Here is a 24,705-nt window from a genome sequence, read left to right on the forward strand (position 1 = left end):
CTGTACACAATTAAAAAAAATCCCAAAACCAAACCAAATCAAAACCCCAAAGAACTGTCTTCCTTGTTGTGCAAATATTATTTTATCATTTTACAGAAATCTATTTCAAGTCATTAGCAGTGAAACATACGATGTTGTAGGTAACATTTTAAACCAGAAAATTAGTATTATAAAGAAAAAAATACATTGGAAAATGTATGCTTATGTATAATTTTTACTTTAATTTGTCTGTTTTATTGGAAACACAAGGTTTTCCATTAAAAGACAAAAAATTGAACCCAAACCCTAGATTTGCCTGATTAAGTAGTCTGGTGCCATATTGATAAACAGTGCATAAGCACTGTAATTTGTCTGAGATTAGAGAGCCTGATTTAACAGTTCATTGCTCAGGCTTTATGCTGGTGACACTCTATTGATGTAATTGTTTTTGTTTAGAGGTGTTGTGTGTATTGTAGGTGTTTGGGAGATGTAAATTCTAAGGCTTACTTACTTTGAATTTTTACTTTATCCTTTGAAACTTCTTAGCACTCTCTGCAAAATATTTTTGTCTAATTTCAAAGAATGCCAAAGTACAGAAATCTAATTTTAGAGAGTGCCAGTTGTTTTTCTGAGTGGAACTGACCTGATAGACTAGTCTGCCAAGGACTCTGACACCTTCCATGTCAGTTAAGCCCACTGAATAAGTTGAGATGGAAGCTATGCAGAGGAACTGGTCTCAATTTCTCATAGTGAGAAGTGAAATTTTACTTGTCCATGTATTTCACAGAAGAAGAAATCATAGTTTTAATTTATGAAAGGGTATAACCAAACTAATACTGTCCAGCAAGACCCATGTTTTTCATCAATTAAAAGAATGTTTCATGAAAGTGCTTTTGCAATTATTTCTGAGTTTCTTTTAGTAGATACTTTTCATACATTTACATATGGGTTTAGATACATGGATTTATAAAGTCTCACTCAAACCAATTTCTTATTTGAGAGGGAAATTTTGGTCTAAGTGCATGCCTCCAGTGATAAATATGAGATGACAGAACAAAAAGATGGAGGCCCAGCACAACTTTTCTTAATCATCTGTTGAAGAAATGTCTTTACAATTCTTGCAACGTGATTTACAGGTGAGTACGTTTTTGAGATGGTCTTAGAAGGCAGGTACAAATCCTCATTATGACATTTACCTACAGAACTCACACAGGCATTGAGAGCACAGGTGAGGGACTTCCAGAAACTGTTCACAGGTTAATGATTTTCTGCAGTACCAGCACCTGCATGGTTCAGAGTTCTGTCAAAATATTGAGTGACAACAGTAGTGGAACTACAATCAGGAGACGGACAGAGATTGTGTCCATATTCAGCAGAAAAAAATGTCAAGGTCTAAGTAATATTTGACAAAAATTCTACCAATAAGATCAGATATCACATATAGGGAAAGGAAGGTCAATGGACTGGCATACAATTTGTCTTGTATTTGTGACAAACCAATTAAGTACTCATTGCAATAGCTTGAAAAAAATTTACAGATCTTGGCTTATTCCAATGAAAGTAGCTTTGAAATTACCTGCCACTATATGTATATCATATTTGATTGCTTTTATTTTCAGAATCTATATCACTTCCTTTTTCCCAGGGTTGTTTAGAGCTTGATTTAGAGGATTAAGCACAATTGTGTTGCAGCTACAGAAAGTCCACAATTCTCCCCTTCGACTCTTTATATTGTCTTGCACTTTATGTATTTCAAATGTGCTAGTTTTAAGACCACAGCAATGAAAATGCCTTTTTCTTTCAAAACAGATGTGATCTGCAAGGCACTGAGATTTCTCTTCAGGCAGGCGACCCAACTCTTGTCCATGCACTTAATTTAGCCATCATTTGGTGGGATGCAAGAGGGAACTTGCCTTGTCTACTCCAGCAGGAAGGGTTCTAGATCTTAGTATAAAAGATAAGAAACAATTTTTACAATTCATCTGTCTTCTCAATATTTTAAACTTTTTCCTGTTGTGCACTGTGGTGAAACTGAAATTTGCTCTTTAATGTTGTTGCTTATAGAAGGTTTTTGTATCTTGACAAGGTTAGTGAAGGCAAAGAGGGGCAATGATCAGTTGGCTGGGCTTCTTTCGTACAGAGGGGTACACAGCTTAATGGACAGGTATTCATGCAGCTAAATCTGCATGCTGCCAATTCCTCACATCCCTCGTGCCTACCTGAGGCACCTCACCATTGTCTCTTAGTTGAGGGAGTTTTCTACTCTAGAAATAATTGAGCCCTATTTGAAAGCATGACATAGGGCTACATTTTCCAGCCACTTTGAAGATCACTAGTTTCTTTGCCCATGGTGTCTCTCTCTGTCCTAGTAGGCATTTCAGCAGCTACGTAATAGTGTCAAGAAACAGGCAATTCAAATAATGGAGTATGTACCCTACTGCTATGTCAATTTGACCTTTTAATGAGTAGTTCCAGCAACTCAGTTTCCCAATGAATTCTCTTTTTAAGGTAGTACTTCTGTGAAAATTATCCATATGAAAAATTGTTCTTTTCCACTCCAAAAAAACCTACCCAAAAAACCTCTTCAATGCATCTGAGAATATGGCAAAAATATGTGTTCTCAGAAAAAGTAAATTTGAGAAATTCCACTCATCCTAAGAGGATCTCTAGATTGCCACTGCAGAAACTGAGTAGAAGCTTGCTACCAATTTCCTTTTGCTGCTTACTTTCTGGCTATTACATCTTTGTCTGGTTAAATTATTTTTGTTTGTTTGTTTGACCCCTTGCTCCTTGGTGTTAAATAGTAATACTTTGTAGCTGATAGGTTTGGATATAATCAGTTGTTCTATTAGATTAAAGTAGACATGGTGTGCAACTACTACGAAAGTGAGGCACACTACAGATAGAGCTCCTCAAACAATCTAGGATGTGGCATTCCTTAATCGAACAACAAAAAAAACCAAAGAAGCTAAACGTATTCTAAAATAGTATTATTTAGTACAATTTGGCACTAAATAAATTTTGGAAAAACTACTGATCAAAGTAAGGAATATTTTACTTTGATTATTTTTCTACCAGTAGCCAAATAAAAATCTCAAAGACAAGAATTAAGTCATTGGATAACTTGTCAAAATAACTGAGACCAATTTGGAGCCAACACACAGCGTTTGGATCAATATTGCTACATGATGTGGATATATGGAAATCTGCTAACATTATGACAAGAAATAATGAATCTATGTGTACATGTACTTGCATATGTATTTCTATGTTTCACAAACAAAATGAGTCCACTCACTCTCTCTAATTCTGGCTCTTCAATGCTTACCTGGGTCTCTACATAACTGTACAGTCTTTATCAATGTGGTTACTCCCTACTTCTAAAGCAACAAAAGGCATGGCAATTAAAGAACAGACACTTATCCAAACACAGGCTGTCTTTCACGTAACCTCTGTCCAACCACTGCGTAATGCTGAGCTGATAAAGGAAAGGAGAAGTAACATTTTACTTAGCTTGAAATGTTATGACTACAAATGTAGGACATTACTGGAGATGTTAGCTTTATGACTTTTTTTTTGGCTCACTATTCATGCACTATTGGACAAATTTTTATCTTTCCTTTCTACTGACTCTAATCTGTTGTTTGAAGCAGAAAATCCAGCTATGTGATCAGCATTTTTCTGGCACATTTTGCCTTCGTTTAGGGCATGTGGATTTAATCCTCTTATCAAGATAAATAGAACAATACCCCTTCACAATGTATTCATTTAATACACTTCCAAAATATCTATCAGCTTACTGAGAAGCTGCTGTATATATTGTGTTTATTCAAAGTGGTGATGCTAAAAGATATGGTCACATTTCAAAGTCTGTAATTAAATAAGATACATTTAAATCTTTTGCATGAACAGCCTTTGAAATTCTTCTAGTGTCTTGAGATAACATATAAAAATATCTTTTTCAATAACACAGAAAAAATCATCTTTTTAAAATAAAATTTAGCAGTTTATTTATTCTCAGTCTGTCCTGTCTTTATTTCAAAGCTGTCTTTTATACATCAGCCATTTACAGCATTTTACAAGCTTAGGTGCTGTTTCTTAAACCATAAAAGGAGAAGAAAGAACATTCAGATCTATAAGCTGATTGAATTTCATGGATTTTTTAAGTTGCATTTTCAGTGAAGCTCTTTTGTGCCACTTAAAGGATCAACACCACTCCTGATGATGTGCAAAAATAAAGCTGATACTGTTATGTAGACTCTTTAAGTTTTTGGGACTTTCCAAACATTGGTCTGAGAAGCTCAGACCATTTTGTTCTTGAGAGCATAGGAAGACATATGAAGAAGATATAATAGAAAGACAAGGTAAGCACTAAGTCAAATCCAAATTGCCTTCAATAGAATTGTAGTATGTTGTCATAGCAAAGCTTGGTTTACAAAGGGACAGATTTAGATAGATGAAATTCCCTGATAACATAAAGCATTGACATTTCAAAAGAATTTTTAAAAATAATCTATAAATTTTCTATGAAAAGATGTAACTCCAAATGCTGTATTATAGCACTAACTGATATCAATTATCTATTTCCTGAAAACAGTCATGGTAGATCCACACCTACAAGGGCTTTAATGTATAAAAGTTGCTAAGCTGTTACTTATTTGTGGACATCTTTCAATCTTTGCATTGATTTGCAATAGCACATTTGATAAAAAGACTGTACTCCTCTTATATTCTTCTTGAAAAGACATGTTTCATATTCTTGAAACACAGACCTTGATTTTTATGGTATTTGTCTCATCTGCCTATTGTTTGGTAGAAATGTGATGAATTATGGAATCACAGAATGGTTTCAGTTAGAAGGGACCTTAAAGATCATCTTGTTCCAGCTCCCTGCCACGTGCAGGGACACCTTTCCACTAGACCAGGTTGCTCAGAGCCCCATCCAGCCTGGCCTTGGACACTTCCAGGGATAGGACAGCCACAGATTCTCTGGAAAACCTGTGCCAGGACCTCGACACCTTCACAGGGAAGAATTTCTTCCTAATATCTAATCTAAACCTGCTCTCTGTCAGTTTGAAGCCATTGTCCCTTGTCCTGTCACTCCAGGCCCTCGTAAAAAGTCTCTTGCGTCTTTCTTGTGGGCTCCCTTCAGGTACCTGAAGGCCACAATTAGGTTGTCCCAAAGCCTTCTCTTTTCCAGAATGAACAGCCCCAGTTCTCTCAGCCTTTCCTCATGGCAAACCTGCTCCATCTCTCTGATCTTCTTGGTGGCCTGCTCTGGACTGGCTCCAACAGGTCCCCATCCTTCCTGTGCTGCGACCCCAGAGCTGGATGCAGCACTGCAAGTGGGGTCTCAGCAGAGTGGAGAAGAAAAGACTTAAGCTGTTTTGGTTAGGAATGTTTAGAGCCGTGACTTCAATGAATGAGGTCAGCTTAGCTTCAAGAATAAACTTTTTAATATGCTTCATTTTAACTGTTACACAGTAATATTTATCATAGAATGAGATATAGTTAGGGACACTATTTTACTGATGAAACATCTTCACTATTTCAGTTGTAAGGGACAAGAAGACTTGTCTCATCAATATTCTTGTTCTCTCTGAAATTGTTAAGATAATGAGACTGAACTCATAAAGATCCTATTTAACATCATGGTAATACTGTCTGCATTGCACGTACTGTCTCTATTGCAAATGGTTACTATTTATAAATGTATATATATTTTTTTTGTGCCACCATGCTATTAAAACAACCTTTATACCAACATGTAAGCTGCCTTTAAAATATATTTATTTGTTTATGTAATAATAGCAATAATACTATGCCAGGATGATGAAAAAACAGGTTTTGCAAATGAAATTTTTGACAGCCTACTTTGAGTAATTTCATGCTGAACTTTCTACCTTGAAAGTTAATAGGAGTTTAAACATTAATGACATAATAGTTAGTTTTTTCTGTGAGCTCATTTAGCTCCTTTTGCTATTCTACATGCCAGATGAGGAAAAGGTGGAGAAATGCAGAAGGAAGGTCTCTGGCACAAAGTAGAGACAGGTAAAAGTAACAGAAAAGGGTATGAATGCCAACTCTGTGTATCTTTAGGAAGGTTGAGGAATAGCCATTTTCCTACACTCAATTATTTGTAGAATAAGCTTTGTCTGTGTAAATTTGAGGCTCATAATTCTAAATAGGGTAGCAGGTTTTGCCACTCAGAAGTAGACAAAAGAAAAAAAGAGTCTAAGGACTTGGAGTCTTTGAAGTGAATCATGGCTGTGGGGTTTTTTTCTCACCTCCTTCAAATATCCATAAAAATTTGTCATGGAAGAAGTCCCATAAATACATACAGCAAATCAATACAGTTTCTCAAGGTAATGTCAATCCTCACTGAACATTCTGCAAGTCTGTTCTTTTTAATGCTTTTAAGTGCATTTTAATTTCATCAGTCAATAGCAGAAGCAGCTGTTGTAAATGATACCACTGCTGAGTACAGAAGCTGAAGCTTACAAACTAATGACACCATTGAGGAGATAGGAGTCAGAAATAGTACAAAATGTTTTAAATTGTCTCACAATATGTTCCTTTCATAGCATTTGCATATTAGCCCCAGTGTCAGCTCTCAGTCAAGAGGTCTGCAGTGGAAGCAAGTGGGAATCATAACCCTTGTTTCATCTGTTCTGCTAAAGTCATCCTTGTTTCTGCATCTACACAAGGTCAGAGTTCTCTCTTCCTTTCTATTTACTTATATGTGCTTAGTATGTGCACCATAAATTTAACATATAAGAAAATGATTCACAAAAAAACCCAACCTAAAAACCAAATAAAAATACACAGGAACATATCTTCAGCTTGTCTAAACTTTTCTGAAGCTAAAGAAAATAGGACTGTTTTACTATTCTGTTTGTCCTTCTATCCCTACATCAATTTTGTCATCTATTCCAACATTTCTAAGCCTTTTTCTGGCAAAATTAACAACTAATTCCCCAGTGAATTTTCTGGAGCATCTGAAATTTTGGGCATCTATTTCACTTTTGGTGGGGGATAAAAGAATGAATTTGAATTAACGGAACATTTGAATTAATGGAAAAACTAGGTAAAACACATCCTTAAACTGAAGAAAATCCCATTTTATATATAAAGCTGAAAATTATAAGTACTGCTCAATTCCTTAGTGAAAAAAAAAAACCAAATTCGAAATTAATGTTTGGAACAGAACTTTTATTTCCAAGAAATAAGTACGGAGGAGGAGACAAGATCATGATATCTCAACATGAACTTTACTGTGAATGTTTCTACCAGCTGTTCTTCTCATTCAAAATGCAGATACCCGCATCTTTTGCAGTTACATTTCTACAGGAAAAGGTCTTAACCCTGTCTTTCAAGTTTTCCTTCTTTTTCTGTTTACAATAAACCCACCAAGATTTAACAGACATGTTTAAATCCTGCTTTAAAAGGGAAGGATTTGATCAGCTACACTGTTTAACCCCAAAAGCACTGCTACTCTGACAGCAGAGAAGTATTAACCTCCTGTATGATGGGACTAAAACAAGAGCAATGAGGCAGTCACCATCAAGGGCAGTTTTGTGGATTGTTTGTAGTCTCAAGGAACAAGCAGAGGATCTGTACATAGATGTGTAAAGATGAAGGTGAGTCAAGTGGATAAACAGTATAACACATCTAAATTTGTAACAGCAGATCTTGAAGGCCCTGAGCAATGCTTGTGATTGTATTTTCCTAGGGAAGTCTATGGAGGTAACCCTTGGTGACTGCAGGGAAGATGGGGATAGCTCTTGGTTAAAGGGAGAGTTTTAAAATAAAATTATGCATGAAATCCAAATCATTCAAGGTTTAAGTAACTTTGGAAAACTTGATTGCCAAACATATATTTTTAATACATACTTTTCAAGTGACCTGGAACAGAAAGGAGTTGGCTGAGGGTCCATATAAAATATCAGAAAAAGAAGGGCTGGAGAATTCTAAAAACGCAAGATGACTTCTATAGCAAATTGAGATTCTCAAAGCGTTGTGAGTATATCACAAAAAAAAAAAAAAAAAATATATATATATATATATAAATAAAACATTTCCATTGCACAAAATTTGATCATAATAGTTACTGTAGTTCTATTGACTTTCATAAAACTTAAGACATAACAAGGAGTATTGCCAACTAGAAAAGCAAAGTGCAAGCAATGACAAAATTAAAATACATGGCTTGCAGGTCAGCTCCAAACCCAAGTCCTAGCTCAATTCTCTATATTCAAATAAAAATAAGACCTATTCCCAAAATCTTCATTTTTTAAATTTCATATTATTTATTTGAAGATATGCTGATTTCTTTCCTCTCATTAAGTACTTTTCTGTCTTAAATTTGTTTTCTTTTTTTTTTCTTTCTCTTAGCAAAGCCTATATTCCAATGTATTTCAGTCTATGTTTCATAGCTCACTTTTTTGGTAGCATTTTTGGTTTTCTAATCACTGGTCCTTTTCTATTTGTTTCCCACTTTTTTTGTCTCACACTCTTTATCTCACAATTCCAATCCCATGCTTACTTCCCATTTTTTCACAGTGTATCCTAGAATAAGTTCACAGACTGTAAGGGATTTTTAACAGCTGATTTGAAGTAAGAATTTATATCATAGTAAGAAGCCTGGGAAAAAAATCAAGTCAATCCAAACAACATTTGTACGTGGGTCTCCTAGTTTAGCTAATCTTAATAATTCTCAATTAACCAAAGATGTTCATCAAACACAGATTAATAAAATCAAGACTGTCTAATGCTGATTGCAATGGTGGTACAGTGTACAGATATGTAATAATTTAGGGTTTATTTTCACAATAACACTTCTGCGTATTTCTACCATGTACACTCAAGTTTAAATTTCTAAGGAAAAAGATGCCTTAATAGAAAAAAAGGTGGGAAAATCCATTTCTAAGTTATCTCAACCAGTAGCAATCAACAGATTAAAATCATGGCAAGATGATTAACTGCTAAATGATTATTGCAGCAAATGTACGTATCTAGGTAATGTAATAAGCAGTATAATTTACATTTTCATGCCAATTCATGTTTGAGCTTTATAGGTTATATAACTGTTCATTCCAAGATATATTACTCACATATAAAATTTCTGGGTTTATTTTAGCATGAATGGAGAGCTAAAGTGTCTATATTCTTTATTAAAAAAAAAACCACCAAGATTTTAAGTGTCATACACGAATCTCATCAAGACCACTTTGGGAAACCCTCATTCTCATTCCTGCACTGATTCTATTGCTGTAGCAGCTTCCAGAAAATCCTATATTTTCAAACACTTCAAAATCATTATAAATAGTCACAAGGTCAGTTTCTCCTCTGGTAACCCATTGGCTTCCTGACCTTAAGCAAGAATTAACTAGATGCTGTAACTCATTAACAGTTTATTACTTAGACAGAAAGAGCACTCAGACCCACCCAGAGCAGTGCAGCACTGAAGGATAGTTTGGAACTGCATGGCAATATTGCTCCTGCTCTGCCACTGGAAGCAGGAGGAGATTCTCAATATTGTGTCTTTGCTGCATCTGGTTTTTTACCGTCCATATAATTCAGGGTTATGTGTCTGATCTAGTATTCCCAGTTGAGAATCTTCCTCTGCCTGCAAACTGTTGTTGAGAAGGAACACCTATTTCTGTGTTTCTTGTGAGAAATAAGAGACTTGCAATGCATAAAAGTGGGTCTTGGTCTCCAGAAGTGTATCAGTTCTACAACAACCACCTTATTTTACCATCTCCTTTTCTCACTAACTTTTCTCACCACTTTTCTCACTTTAACTCTTGCAATTTTATGTTTACACATGCCATTTTTCACCTTTTATTTTTATTCAGGGTCTTACATGTTAAATAAATCTATTTTTAGTATAGGGAGACAGTGTAGTAAAGTCTGCAGTACATGTCTGCATTCAGGCAAGACTCCAAGTGTCTTCAAAATTCTTTATGGCTTCTTTTTTAATGTTACTTAATTCCAGTGTCCTTCAGTTTGGCATATATAACAATCCTCAGAGTCAAATTGCAGCTACCTACTCATATAGAAAATATATTTGTATTAATTTCTTTTTAAAAAAAACAAGAACTTTGCAGGAGAAAAGACAGTTGGCGACTGCAAATTTGGAGAAAAACCAGCAAAATCTATTTAATCAATAAAAATTCAGGTATTGTTTTCAAGTAAATGAAGAAAAATGTTCTTTAGAATTAAGCATACTTAAGAGAATTTATTGGAAATTCCATTTCTTTTTTCATCTTTTCAAACAAGATTATTGTTTTAGAATAGAGAAGTCCTGTAGAGTATTTAAAGAAGAAAAATACACTATGTAACTGTAGCCACAATTTACAGTTTTAATTTACTGACGATCAAAAGAAGCTTATCAGCTGAAAAACAATCTTGAGCTGAAGTTAAGCTTTTGTAACTTGGGATTACTAAAATGTATTGAAGAAATGCCACAAAAATGTGAATGCTTGCATAAATAATTTATCAGATAAATATTTCTTTATGTTCTATGTTTAAATCAGACCAATAACTGCATTTTTATTATGCATTTTTAATAGTTATAACAAGTGTTTTCTACACAACCTCAGATAAGATAAACAATATATATCATTAATTTTACTGACTACTTCAAACTTTATTGTTTGCATGTGTCTTTTTAGAAGCAGTTCTGAAGTTTGGGCTACAAAACTGAGCTGAATTTAAGACGCATTTCCACCAAGTTTCTTGCCTTGCCTCTGTTGAACTTCAAGCTGAATGCTGCAAGTGCTGTATTCATGGGGGAATACATCTGTATAATACCCCAAAATGTGAAGGGACTGTATATTGTGCCAGTGCTCCATGAAGGGCACATAGAGCAGGTGTGTCAGCACACCTGGTCCTTTATGTCAAAAGGAGCATCTAGCAGGGGAGTGTGTCACACACGGGGGAGAGCAGATATATGGAGGGCAGACTGCCTGGAGAGGTAACACAGAAAGCTCAGAGGTTCTACTTCTCACACTCAGGAAAGGGCTGGGTTAGTCAGAAAACTGATTGTCAGCACAAGCTGTTGCAGTGAGTTTTCACAGCAACATTTACTCTCACAGATGGAAATCTGAGCATGCAGCACATATTTGGTGCTCCTCTCATGGCATCTCTCAGCAATAGTAGAACATGTCTGTTCCTCAGAGGTGTGCAACATGAGCCATTTCAGACAACATATTACCTGAAAACACATTAGAAACTGTTGTAGCCAGAGTAGTTATAAATACAACTTAAGCTCAGTTTCAGGAGTTAATTGTGGACTTTCTGTGGATTTCTATGAAGCCAGGAAAATATTCCAAAGTGCAAAGTGTTTTGGAACGGTCCTCAGATATGTTTTATCCTCTTATGCAACAGGCCTTATAGAACCACAAAACCAAAAATTTTTCAGTTTCAGTATTCGCATTTAGAATTTATTTTCAGAAGACTGGCTGAATGAACACTGCTCTTTGAAAATTTTCTTTAATACTATTAATTGTTCAAAGTGTAATTTTTAGTCTGTCTAGAATGAATCTATGATAGTGGTTTATATGAGTGATAAAATGAGAGTAATGCAAGAAATCGCATGAATACTTAATGCTGTTGAACACAGACTCAATTTTCTTATCTGCCTTTGAAAATCCTGGTATTTTGATCAAATAGCTTGAATCACCTCTGTAACAGCACACTTTCCAACAATTTAGATATAAGTTTTCTGGTGAAGAGGCAATCTTTTCATCCCAGACGTATGCAGGCCATAGTACAATGAGCCCCTAGGCTTTAATTTCTAAATTCTATTCAGAAAAAATAATGCTTAAAATCATGTGCAGTTCACTTCCATTAATTTGGATGGGAGAGAATAGTAAGTGTCTAACAAAAGATGAAGCAATATCCTAAAATTTTGTGTACTATCAAATCAAAACTGACTTTTTAAAGATGTGCCCTATGGAGGTGTTACTGATTTTATTGTGGATGTGCTCTACTCTGTTTAAATGGTTGTGGTGTGTTTTTCTGTGGAGAAGGAGAATTCAGAGAACTCTTCCTAGCAACAACACAAGAGCACTTGGAAGTAATACTTCCTCAGCACCAGTCCATCTCCTTGCCTTCTAAAGGGAGACCTCCATTCATCTTTTGACAGTTGCTGATTTGGATGGAACTGTGAATGCATAAGGAGAACCTATTTTCTTTGTTATTTCTAGCCCTAAATACATTTTCTTGCATCACAATACTATTAGAGTTATGGTAGATATCTTTAATGGATATTTTTTACTAAATTCCTCATCTTGTCAATGGCTGAAAAGAGCACAAAAAAATCCCCTCCTAAGCTGAGGATAACATTTAAGTTACATTTGTCAAGACTCTTCTATATTCACAGGTGTATGTTTAAATCTCAACAAGAATATTTCTTTAAATTCATGCTATTGATAATGATAGTGTTAGCTCTATTTGTTGATTTTGACATATTTTGTGAATAACAGAGAACTGTTATCCTACAACATCACTGGAGTTGGTACAGACAGCTCTAGAAGCAGAACAAATTATTTGCTTCTCTCTGTTGAATGCAAGAATTTTATCTGTGTCAAGTACAAGAAATCCTTGAGGTTGCATGACTTGTGTTTTTCTGACCACCTAAACACCATATTTTAGTTCAGAAAAGGTTTGTTGCATATTATGTCAAAAATTCTCCTGGTAAATGCATAGCAGAACTAATAAGAGAAATTTTTACAACAGGAGATTTTTTTCCCTTTCTCCCTGCGACATTGACACTGGAGATAGGTATAGTCCTCTCCCCAAACTTCATTTAAAATTTTAGTAGGTTTTATGTCTCAGTTAATGACTACTGGATATTTCTCATCAGGAAAGTTTTATAGATGACTATTCTTTGTTTTGTACCTACTGACCAATATTAAGAAATCTCTTTTCTGTCTTCGTCTTTGAAGACTTAATATTTGCGTAAGTTTAAATTAAAAATCAGAATTATTTCTCTTCAGTTTGCATACATCTTCAATGTCTGTTCTGTTTCTCTTGTAGTTTCTCTCTATCTTCCCACAGATTATTTCAGTGATACTGTCAAGTGTTTTATTGTTTTGAAAGAGATGCTTTTAATCAAAAAGTTGTTTTAAGTCTGTTCAGTTATGCACTAACATAAATATGTACAGTCTGGCAATATTGAGAAAATTAAATTTTCTGAAGTTCCATTAAATCATACTCCATTCAAATGAGATTTGAATTTTCATAGCAGTTAAAGCTGGAAATACTGAAAGCATCTAGCTGAGCGTTGGACAGTTAAAGTGCATTTCAAAAGCGTTTTCAAATATTCTTTTCTGGAGATATCTACTTCTTTTAGAATGCTGTGTACTGCCTCACAGAAACTGTTATATTTTCATTAGAACAATTACATCTTTTCTGGGGATTTTCCTACTTCAGTTCATTGATTCTTTCATTTTAAGAGTGTTAAGAAGCTTTAACAGATATTATTTACCTTCTACATTGTGATGGAAGATATGCAAGACAATGACATAAAAAAAAAAATTCAGTGTTAACAGTATAAACATGTCCTGCATTTTGGTTTTACAGTACTGTATTGCTGTTGGCCTTGGGAGAATTGTTCACATTTTACAGTTTTGTGAACAAAACCAGAATGTTTCAAGGGTTTAATCATAAATACCCCAATTTCCATTTCTTGGTGTAAGTAGTGGCAGAGGCAGGTCGAGTGGCAGAAAACTGTGGTATGTTTTCACTTTACTGCTGAGAGGAGTCCAAGAGGCCAGGGAGGGACAAGACAGCGGGAGCAGATTTATTTGTTAATTGAAATTGCTTGCAAAAGCAGTGTTTTACCACAAAGTGATTTCATGAAGACAAGACCTTTCCTATTAATTTGGAGGTCTATTAATAACCACTTTTTACAATTCAGTCATCCAGTAACAAACATTGTGGATATAGGTTTTTTGTTTGGCTAGGTTTGCTTGTTTGGTTTTGATGGTTTTTTGCGGTGGGAGGAAGTAGAGGGGGAATTGTTTATGGGTGTTGGGTTTGTTTTTCTTTTCCTTTCAGTAAAACCTAGCAGCAATAACCTACAAAGTTTCAAGGTATTTCCAGCTTGTAGATTTTCAACAAAAGTTTCAAGGAAGGAAGGAAGGAAGGAAGGAAGGAAGGAAGGAAGGAAGGAAGGAAGGAAGGAAGGAAGGAAGGAAGGAAGGAAGGAAGGAAGGAAGGAAGGAAGGAAGGAAGGAAGGAAGGAAGGAAGGAAGGAAGGAAGGAAGGAAGGAAGGAAGGAAGGAAGGAAGGAAGGAAGGAGAAAAGGAGAAAGGGAGAGAGAGAGAGAGAAAGAGAGAGGGAGAGAGGGAGAAAGAGAGAGAGAGAAAGAGAGAAAGAGAGAAAGAGAGAAAGGGAGAAAGGGAGAGAGAGAGAAAGAGAGAAAGAGAGAAAGGGAGAGAGAGAGAGAAAGAGAGAGAGAGGGAGAAAGGGAGAAAGAGAGAAAGAGAGAAAGAGAGAAAGAGAGAAAGAGAGAAAGAGAGAAAGAAAAGAAAGAAAGAAAGAAAGAAAGAAAGAAAGAAAGAAAGAAAGAGAAAGAGAGAAAGAGAAAGAGAGAAAGAGAGAGAGAGAGAGAGAGAGAGAGAGAGAAAGAAAGAAAGAAAGAAAGAAAGAAAGAAAGAAAGAAAGAAAGAAAGAAAGAAAGAAAGAAAGAAAGAAAGAAAGAAAGAAAGAAAGAAAGAAAGAAAGAAAGAAAGAAAGAAAGAAAGAAAGAAAGAAAGAAAGAGTTATTAGACTTCATGTTTATATAAGATGCTGTATCCTGTCTCTCTTGCTCGTGATCGAGTACCAGGACAGGGAGCAGAAACCTAGAAAGTGCAATTCCAATTAAATTTTCAGCCAAGTTCACAGTCCCAAAATGTGTAGAGGGCATGCTTTGGAGGGAACTTTCAAAGAAATTACAGAGAAAATCAGCAATTGAAAAGAATGTTAGGCTATTGTGTTTATAAATAGCCATGGTACTTTAGCTGATGAGCAAAAAATTGTTTTTCAAACAAAATTCTTGTTAATTAGATTAGAATGAAGTTTTGTGCATATTGTTTTCATGCTTCCTAACATGATGAAAAATACCCAGCTCCTTGTAATTATTGCAACAAAAGCACACACATTTTTTATATTGCTTAACATATTTTTTTCCTTAAGGTATTAGGGTCAGGGGTTTTTTGTTTGTTTGGTTGTTTTTTTGGTGTTTTTTTTGTTTGTTTGTTTGTTTGTTTTTTAATTTTAAATTCAGGAGTACATAGTAATGTTTGGGTTAGAATCAGAAACCAGACTAATTGCTGCTGACATTATTATTTTGACATATTGATCATGGACATGTAAGTAATAGATGAGGTAAGAGTTATACTAGTGACCTCATCCACTTATAGGTAACTATTGTCTTTTATTTGGTTTTTTATTTTAATTTTGAAAGAAGAATCAAAACCAGAAAATGTTTTGACAAAACTTTATCAATTGATCATTCTGTTGACCTTACTGTATCTGTAAACTCTGAAGACTTTTTCCATATTCTGAGGAGAATCCTTAGCCTTGTGATTTTTAAATGGACTATACAAAACTCTACTGTTCTATAGTTAATTTGAAAACCACAGAACTGCAAGTCTTGGAATTCCTAGTAGCCTCTATAGCAACATCTCTGTGCTTTTCAGGCCAAATGAAATTCCCCATATACTAATCTGACAAAGGATTATAAGGAACTTCAGGAAATTTGCAGAGAGTTGCATAGGGAAATGCCAGCAATGCATGGCTGAAAACGACAGGAAGTTTCTTTCCTTCTTGATATTTGGAAATTAAAGCAATATTAACAAGTAAGCTATATAAGGGTTTACATTACATAAAAACATGTCAACTGCAGTTTATAAGTAAAATGATGGAATTTTGAATTAGGACATTTAATTATTTATGGAATAAAAATCAGACTAGTTTTATTTTTCAATAATGTATTAACTTACCTGCATACCAAGAATAGAAAGTGGACCATTCTGATGTGAAGAAAGCCTGTCTTAAATATAACCTTTCATGTTACAGAATGCTTTCTGCATACTGTGTATGTGTATTCCATATAACAAGTATAGAAATAAGAGGTACTTTGTTATGTCAAAGTTTTTCTTTCTCTTTTCTCCAGTAACTAACAGCTCTAAAATTCATGAGACTGGTTATTTTGCCTTATAGAATGTAGCTGTCATGTCATATTTATGAAGCTGAAAAGTGTAAATCTGTACATTCATAATGCCACATTTTATCTTTAATTTTAGATCATCATATGGTAATATAGAAAAAGAAAATAGTGTCTTCAATTGTGTGTAGTTTTACTTATAGGTTAATCGAGTGTTTTTAAGAAATGTGTTGTAGAAAATAACTCCAGATCCCAGTATCCCAAGTATCCTAAACCAGTGCACTGGAATTTACAGAAACATGGCATAGACTTCTAATTTTCATTCCTTGTTCCTGAGTATTATTTGAGTTTGCACAGTCTGCTACAAAAATCTAATGTGATGTGAGCCTATTTATGTGCCCAAGGAGACCACGTGTGTATTAAGACTGTGTTTGTCATAGATAAGCCTGTTTGTTGCGGCCTGTTCTGAGCTTCCCCTCCCCCTCCCAAGGACACGTGCTCCTGCCCATGTGCTCCGAGCTCCTTTGTTCTAAGCGTGGGAAAAACCAAATGTAACTCAGACTCTTCAGCAGTGTCTGATTGGCCGCTCACCCCGGGTCTGCCCCCAGTCCTCCCCTTTCCCCTTCTCCGAATAAAGGATAGTCGAGGGGAGGCTCTGCCCTCTCTCCCAGCTCAGCTTTCTTCCTGTGAACATCTCTGGTTGTCTGTCTCATTTTTAAAGCTTCTAACTGCAGGAAATTGAGCGGGCAGGGAGCTATATTTCTCCCTCTTTGCTTCTGCTGATGGTATTTGCTTTGCAGCTGATACAGGGACTGATTTTAGAGCTATTAAAGTGCTAGATCGCCTGTGCTGCCTCTCTAGGCTGCTCGAGGCTTTCTAAGGCATTGAAATACAAGCGCTAGCCGGTATAAAGCTGGAAAGATACCTTCCACACCTGTTTGTTATAATTTCAGAGGACTTCATTTCAGGGAATTTAACATTAAATTAGGCAGCTAGATTAGATTAGGGCTAGATCAAGAACCTGATTTTGGCTATAGCTGGTTGATCAGGTTACTTCTTTGGTTATTGCAGAAGAATGCAAGCTCATCCCATTTAAAATAAGTACTCATATGAGCTGGTTTAATTTTTAATCTGAATTTGCCTTTTGCAATATTAACTGTAGCCAGCAAACTTTCACATTACTAAAATTGAGCAAGAGATCTATCTTCTTTCTAGTCAGAGATTCATGAGATAAGGGGAAACAGAGTTCTTCAGGGTTTCATTATGATCTTTGCTTTACTTTTCACTAAAATTTTGTTATATATATAGCTTAGCTTGAAGAAACCTTTACTAACTCTTGACCTAAGTTTCCCCACTCCCATTATTTTCATTTAAATTATTTTAATTTACCGTACTGCCATGGAACTTGTTAAAACGAAGTGCCTGTGCTGTTAACCTGGTATTAAGACTTGCAGGTCTTAGTCCAAAGAGTAAATCCTATGGATCTTAAGAAATTCAGGAGAATTTAGGATTTATAAGCAAAGATGGGTTATTCCACTTTTTGTCTCTGTTCAGAAAGCTCATTCTGATGCAGCAGAGCCTTCCAAAGTGCTGCAACTTTAAGCCATTTCTTTAGGATAAAAAGTGGGGCATATTAATATTCCTTTTAAGAGATTTCTGACAGGACCACCTTGGTCGTGTGGCAGAATTCCATCTTCTTTTAATGATGTGCCAGAAGGGACCTATGTTGATCTTTACTTATTCTCTGTGTGACAAATGGCTGATCTTATCAGAGAAATCCAAAGTACACAGTATTAGGACATCATATATGAGTATGGTATTCTGGAAGTCATCCTACACATTTGCACATTTGGAAATAGGCAACCAAAAACTGAAGCTCTTTGTTTTGTTTTAATCACTGTAATTGTAAAATAAAAACTTTTCTGTGTTATTTTTTTTTTTAAATAAAATATTAGGTGTAATTCTTGAGGAACAAACTTACATGCCATTAAAAGTTCAGATGACTTCTGCATAGGGAATACTGATAAATTGCCAACTGCGTATCAACAAAAAAGTAAGTACAAAAATTGGTATTTAACTTATCTGTTTCTAAAAATGGTGGCAGTAATGTCTTTGCACCTATAATCTAGCTGACTATATATCTTAGCTGATACTTTATCTAATGTTTAAGTCCCTTCTTCATTTTATTTGTTCAGAAACCATTTTAAATCCTTACAAGATGTATGTCTTTTCATAAATAAATGAGTACCTGAAATGTTGCTAGACAGTTTATAATGTTTAATGTCTTAGATGAATTGTTGGTGACCTTCACACATGGACTATTTTTCTGCACTTCAGCTTAAAATCCAAATGTCAAATTCTGGAGTAGCTTCTGAGCTTTTTCAGTCAGAGAATCTTAAGAAGCTGAAGTGATTTATTTATAAACGATAGAAAAGTTGTTCACCAGCATAAGCAGTTATTTTGTCACTCATATGTAGATTTATATTTTTCTAAGTTATTTTTTGGCATCTAGTACTTTTCTAAATGAATTTACTCTCAGCAGCCAAAAGACAAGGTTGCATTTCAAATGTGCTGAAAAGGAGAAAGCAATACAATATATGCAGGTTCTTGAGAACTGTACTATCAGTACAATGAATGTTTCCAGTTTATAATATGCCAGTTACTAAGATGTATGCCTTCAAAACTTTTATGCCTAAAATGATGCCTCCAAAACTTTTCTCCACTCCATTTGGCTAAATAGTCCATTTGCAGCCATAGTGTTCTAGTGATTTAGATCAGGTGCAGCTCTAGCCATGTTCACAAATAACTGAATGGTTTGGGTTGGAAAGGGCCTTAAGGCTCATCTCATTCCCCCTGCCATGGGCATGTCCCATCTTCCACCACACCAGGTTGTTCAGAGTTCCATCAAATCTGACCTTGAACAGTTCCAGCAATGGAGCATCCATAACTGCTCTGAGCAACCAGTGCCAGTGCCTCAACAGCCTCACGGGGAAGAATTTCTTCCTAATATCTGATCTAAGCCTACTCTCTGTCAGTTGGAAGTCATTCCCCCTTGTTCTGTCACTCCATGTCCTTGTAAATAGTCTATCCCTTTTATCTATTAAGATTTATGAGAATCATAGCAAGTTTCCAAGGCCCATGTAATTCAACAGATCATTAAATACATACCTCCTATTAAAATACTTGCAAGATCTCCATCTGCTTTTTTTGACCTCACACTGTCTGGTATTAAGTAAACCCCTTCACTGATGTTTGAATGCAGAGTAAAAAAGTCTTACTGTTTTGTAAATTAACTGGCTCTAAACACAGACAGTTCTTACTCAGATATATACATTTCAGGAACTTGACATGACACATTTTCCTTTGCACTTTCCATTTTACTCTCATTTAATGCCCATCTGCTTTTGGATTCCTCCTCAATCAGGCACAGTGACTGTCTCATGCCATATCTGAATTTCACACAGCCTTTTTTGTCTCCTCCTTTCTGCCTCCAGCAGTATGCGGAGTGTCTTTGAGACAGTGTTTACTGCTGAGGTAGAGAAATGGTAGTGACTACAGAGTACTTTGGAGGGAGGCAATGTCTATTTATTAACATGATGATAAGATTCACATTTAAATAAAAAGAAATTAACATACAGCAAATTTCTAAAGAGTTTTCACTCCTCTCTGGATGGTTTATCCACAATGACCTGCAGTACATGTACTCTGAAACAGCGCTAATTCTGAAGGGCTGTTATCTCTTGCATATCTCTTTCGATGACCAGCACAGCAATCCTGCCGCTTTCCAGCTGCAATTAGAAGTGATAATGTTCGTGATCCTCAGCTGCCTCCAGGAAGATTGTCTCTGTCCTAGATTTTTTAGGGTTCTCACTTCAGAGGGTACATTTTGGGCACTGGTTTTGAGTTGTATTCATACTATGTCCGTTTATCTGGTTGCCTTGATTTGATGTGCCCAAAGAGAGAGCGTTGGAAGCAAGCACTGGGGAGCAGGAATCATGAACACTGATGTGACTCTGCAGGAGCCAGGCTGCATCCAGCAAGACATGCACAAACTGCTGTTAAACAGCAAATGTTGCCCAAATGTTATGTCAGACTTGAGACTCTGATCTATACTGTGCTCCCCATCATGTCCCATGGGGTGTGTAATAGATCCACTCATTCATCATCTGGGATTCCACTATGTTTAATCATAGAACATGAAATTGTTTAGTTTGGAAAAGAACCTTAAGAAAATCGAGTCCAGCTATCAAACCAGCACTGCCAAGTCCACCACTAAACCATGTTTCCAAGTGCCCCATCTACACATCTTTTAAATACCTCCAGGGATTGTGATTCAACCATTTTCCTGGACAACACATTCCAGGTCTTGTCAGCCCTTTTGGTGAAAGAAATTTTCTCAATTTAATTCTAAATACACAGGCACAACCTGAGACCATTTCCTCTTGTTTTAACAATTATTACTTGGAAGAAGAGATTGACCCCCACCTCACTACACCCTCCTTTCAAAACCTGTAGAGAAGGTCTCCCCTGAGCCTCCTTTCCCCAGGCTAAACATCCCCATCTCCCTCAGCTGCTCCTCATCAGACTTGTGCTCCAGAGCCTTCCCCAGCTCTCTTGCCCTTCCCTGGACATGCTCCAGCACCTCAGTCTTTTTCTAGTCATGAAGGGCTCAAAACTCAAACAGGATTTGAGGTGTGGCCTCACAAGTGCTGAGCACAGGGGAGGGTCACTGCCCTGGTCCTCATGGCCGCACTGTTTCTGATATAGGTCAAGATGCCATTAGCCTTCTTGGCCACTTGGGCACACTTGGAAATCATCTGTGAACATCACCAATTGTTCTTGATCGTCTCTTTATTACATAAGAAAAATCTACAAGGTAAATATGGCTTCAATGACCCATGTAAGGGAAACTTTTTCAAGTGTGACTTTGTCTGTAAAAGTGGGTTGCTGTGAGAAGAAACCAAACCAAACCAAACCAGGTTTTTGGTGTCTAATTCTGCTTTCCTCTTTCTAAAGCATGTGCATGAAGAAAGAGAAGAAAAATACAAGCAAATCCATTTTTGTAACACCCTTCCCTCAGAGACCTTATCCCACAGAATTCTCCCAAGCAAATCTTTGAAGAATTTTAGAGCGAACAATCTGAGTTGTTTCATCTTCTCAGACTCTTGGGTTTTTTAGTTGTGGACTTGTTCTACACATACCTTTGCAAACCATTGTGCTCCTTCAGCAATCATCAAACAAAGCCAATTAAAAGACATTGTTATGGCTATGCTCCTAATATGGCTGCTCAGAGCTACAGCCTGTTAGGGTGACCATTAAGTGACTGTTAAATGTACTAAGTGCCTAGTAATTTACTTCCATTCTAAGACTGCTAATTTTGTCTTACATTGTTCCCTGCTGGTTTTTTGTTAATAATATTGTTTACAAAGTTGGTATTTTTATTAGAAAACCAATGTTACTGGATTTTTCAAGATTATCTTATTCTATATTTTAGCCTCAAAATTCATCCTGTGATCTAATACAATGACTCCAAATGTTTGAACCTATCACTCTTAGGCAATTTTCCATAACTTTATGCTAATTAGTGAGCCAATTAATAAAGCTTTCCTTTTTGTGTTGCACTCTTTCTGAAAAGATCGATTTAAAATTTTGATAGATATATTTGCTGGTGATTCCCCAACTTTACCAGAATCCGCTGTAAATATCTGTAGTATGTAGTCTTTGGCTGGATTCCAGATGCTCTTGACTCTCCCTCCACAACAAAACAGGAGGGGAGAAAAAAAAATGGAAATTCCATGGCCCATAATGAAGGAGGGAGTTCACTTGCCAGTTACTTACAGGCAACACAGACTCAGGCAAAAATAATTTCATTTATTGACAATTAAAATAGATTTAGTTGGTAAGAGACAAAGACAAATTAAAACAGCACCTTCCTTTATTCTCCCTTTTCCCAGGCTCAATGTCAGTTCATCCTGAACTCATCTATCTCCCCACCCCTGAGCAATACAATGGGATGGGGAATGTGAGGTTGTACTCAGTTCACGGTTGTTCCTCTCTACCTTTTCATCCTCCTCACACTTTTCCCTTGTTCCAGCATGGGACCTTCAGTCCTTCAGTCCACAGGCTTCAGTCCTTTAGGATAAACCTACTCCAGGGTAGTGTCTCCATGCAGTTCCGTAATGATTTATTCCCCTGATCTCGTGTGCAGTCCTCCATTGGGAGCAAAGGGGGAACTGTCTTTGTGATGCTTTCCTCCAGGGGCTTCCAGGGAATCCCTGCTGGGATACCTGGAGCACCTCCTGTCCTTTCTCCCACTCTCCCCTCAGGGCTCTTTGGGCTGTCTATCTCACTGTTCCCCTCACCATTCTGCCCACCCTTATCCCAGCTGTTCCCAAGGCACTGCTATCGGCTGTGGGGCTCAGCTATGCCCTGTGGTGGACTGGTTGTAGCTGGTGGAACCAGCTCTGTCCCACACAACGCAGCCCCTCCACACACAGGCCACCTGCCAGGCCTCTGCATGAAATAAAATTATATATAAAGAAAGCCACATATATAGTATTTTATGCTGTTAAAATAAAATCAGGAGAAAGGCAGTTTCACCACTTAAGGAAGTTAAGCCTAAGTAGTACACAGAATTGGATGAGGATCTGACTGGGATGAACAAGATTCTTTCCCAGTTTGACAGTGAATTAACAGTCATAACAGTCTGGCATTACATTACCAATCATCTGTCCAGCAGTATAATTTTTTAATTGAGTGGTTTTTTCTGTGAAACTGAAAAGAATCAAAAGTTTTTCTGACTCTACCAACATTTGAAAAGTTTCCAGTCAGAAGTATATTCCAGAGAAATTCTTGGGTGATGCTTACCAGTTCAAAGGCCTTAGCCAATGTTAAAAATCATACACAGATGAGTGGAAAGGTGACCTTAAGAGGTCATGTAACCTGGTGTCCGCATGCCACTGAGGAATAGGCGTCTGCTTAACAAGTTTCTAAACTCTGTGACCTCCAGCAGAAAGTCCCTTCTGTCACTGTGGTGATGGACACTGCCATCAGTGAAGCTACAAGATGCTGCTATCACCGGCTCATTGCCCTTGCCACAAAATAACGTATTTTTTTACAAGGTTCATTCTGAGAGAAACTATTTTCCTACTTAAAAATTATAAAGTGCCTATTTGAAGGAAAGTCACTTCAGCTACAGTATCTTGTCAGTTATGTTGGTATTTTTCAAGAATTAGAGGAGTGGGTCTTCATAGCAATTTGACTTAGCGGAATTACACTGTACAGTAGATGTAGGCTTTGCATGAAAGTGATGCAGGTGCAGGTAGAAAAAAAGAAGTAGAGAAATCTAGTGACCACTATCAACCATCTACTAAATTTTAGTGTTCATACAACGTGAGAAAGTTAGAGATTTTCAATCTGCAAAATTCAGAGCAGGTTTGCTTATTGTAATTCAAGCTCAAGATTCTCCACTTTTATTTGCTTATTTGTTTCTCTTTGCTGTGTAGTTTGTCCACTCTTTTTCTTGTCAGACTTCTAAATTAGATCTTGATTTCCTTTGTCCACCCTGACTTGAATCAGTTCCAAATGAATAAATCCCTAATCAAGCACCAACTATCAGTTTATTGATGTTCCTGCAACAGTTTACGCAGAATAAAATTTCCAGTCAAGGAATTACAGAAAGGTCCTGTCAACTCTGTACCAAAAGTAATATTGCTTGCATTGTGTGGTCTGAAAGCTGACTGTGTTTGATGTGAATACAAGATATACAAGAATTATAAAGAAATATTTTAGCATAAATAAATTTATAATTGTCTTATATATATAACTGCTTTGACACATGTCAGACCAAATGAAATAATAAAGTTTCTTTGGCTTTTGGGACACTCCAGCTCACAAATGGACATACCTGAATAATGCCACTAGAATATGATTAAAATATGACATATCAACTTAAGTAAAATCTCCATTGTCTTTTTCAGTGTGCAGTTTTTTTCTCACTTGATAGATGATATGGATAGCAAGCATGAATTCACACATTTTCTTACTGTTTACCAATAACAGGCCATATAAAGATGACAATAAGATACAAATTAGCTCATAATAACAGATCAAATTGCAGGCCATTTTTAAAGAGGTTTATCTTGAACTTGTGAGGTAAAACCTGCTGCAGGTGCAAATGGGTGGTATTGATAGACTAGGAAGAAACTTCATAAGCTCACAATCAGTCTAGCACCACACATTATGTGTATTGTGTTAGAATGAACTAAGTTCTTTTATCCCGGATTATAATGCTTGTCAGTAAAGCGAAACCAATATGATTGTTGATCTTTGCTTGAGTGAGTTAATGAAAGAAAAGCTGATAATGATTTGCTGAAATTATCCCCCGAAGGTACACTGCTGTATTGCTTACCCATTGGTATCTCATACTGCCTCAGTGCTCCCAAAGTTTTTATGGCTAATGATATAGGAAAGTTGTAGCTAAATTTATATTTATGTGAAGACCATCAGTGATATATATTATTGTAATCATTTGGCATATGTATGAGATATAAGTACTTTGGATG

General features: G+C 36.3%; 1 long non-coding RNA gene across 2 annotated transcripts in view; it reads left to right on the top strand.

The window, feature by feature from the left end:
- Positions 1-24,705, top strand: part of LOC138102524 (uncharacterized) — a 617,006-nt gene that overhangs the window by 589,075 nt on the left and 3,226 nt on the right. Inside the window, exons 1-2 of one of the 2 annotated variants that reach the window (XR_011147430.1) lie at positions 6,510-6,686; positions 18,097-18,194. This is a non-coding gene — a long non-coding RNA (uncharacterized lncRNA). Of the gene's footprint in view, positions 1-6,509; positions 6,687-18,096; positions 18,195-24,705 lie in introns of those variants that run through there. The other variant, XR_011147431.1, reaches the window with a different exon arrangement.

This window comes from Aphelocoma coerulescens, unplaced genomic scaffold (assembly GCF_041296385.1).
Source record: "Aphelocoma coerulescens isolate FSJ_1873_10779 unplaced genomic scaffold, UR_Acoe_1.0 HiC_scaffold_78, whole genome shotgun sequence".
Classification (NCBI taxonomy): Eukaryota; Metazoa; Chordata; class Aves; order Passeriformes; family Corvidae; genus Aphelocoma; species Aphelocoma coerulescens.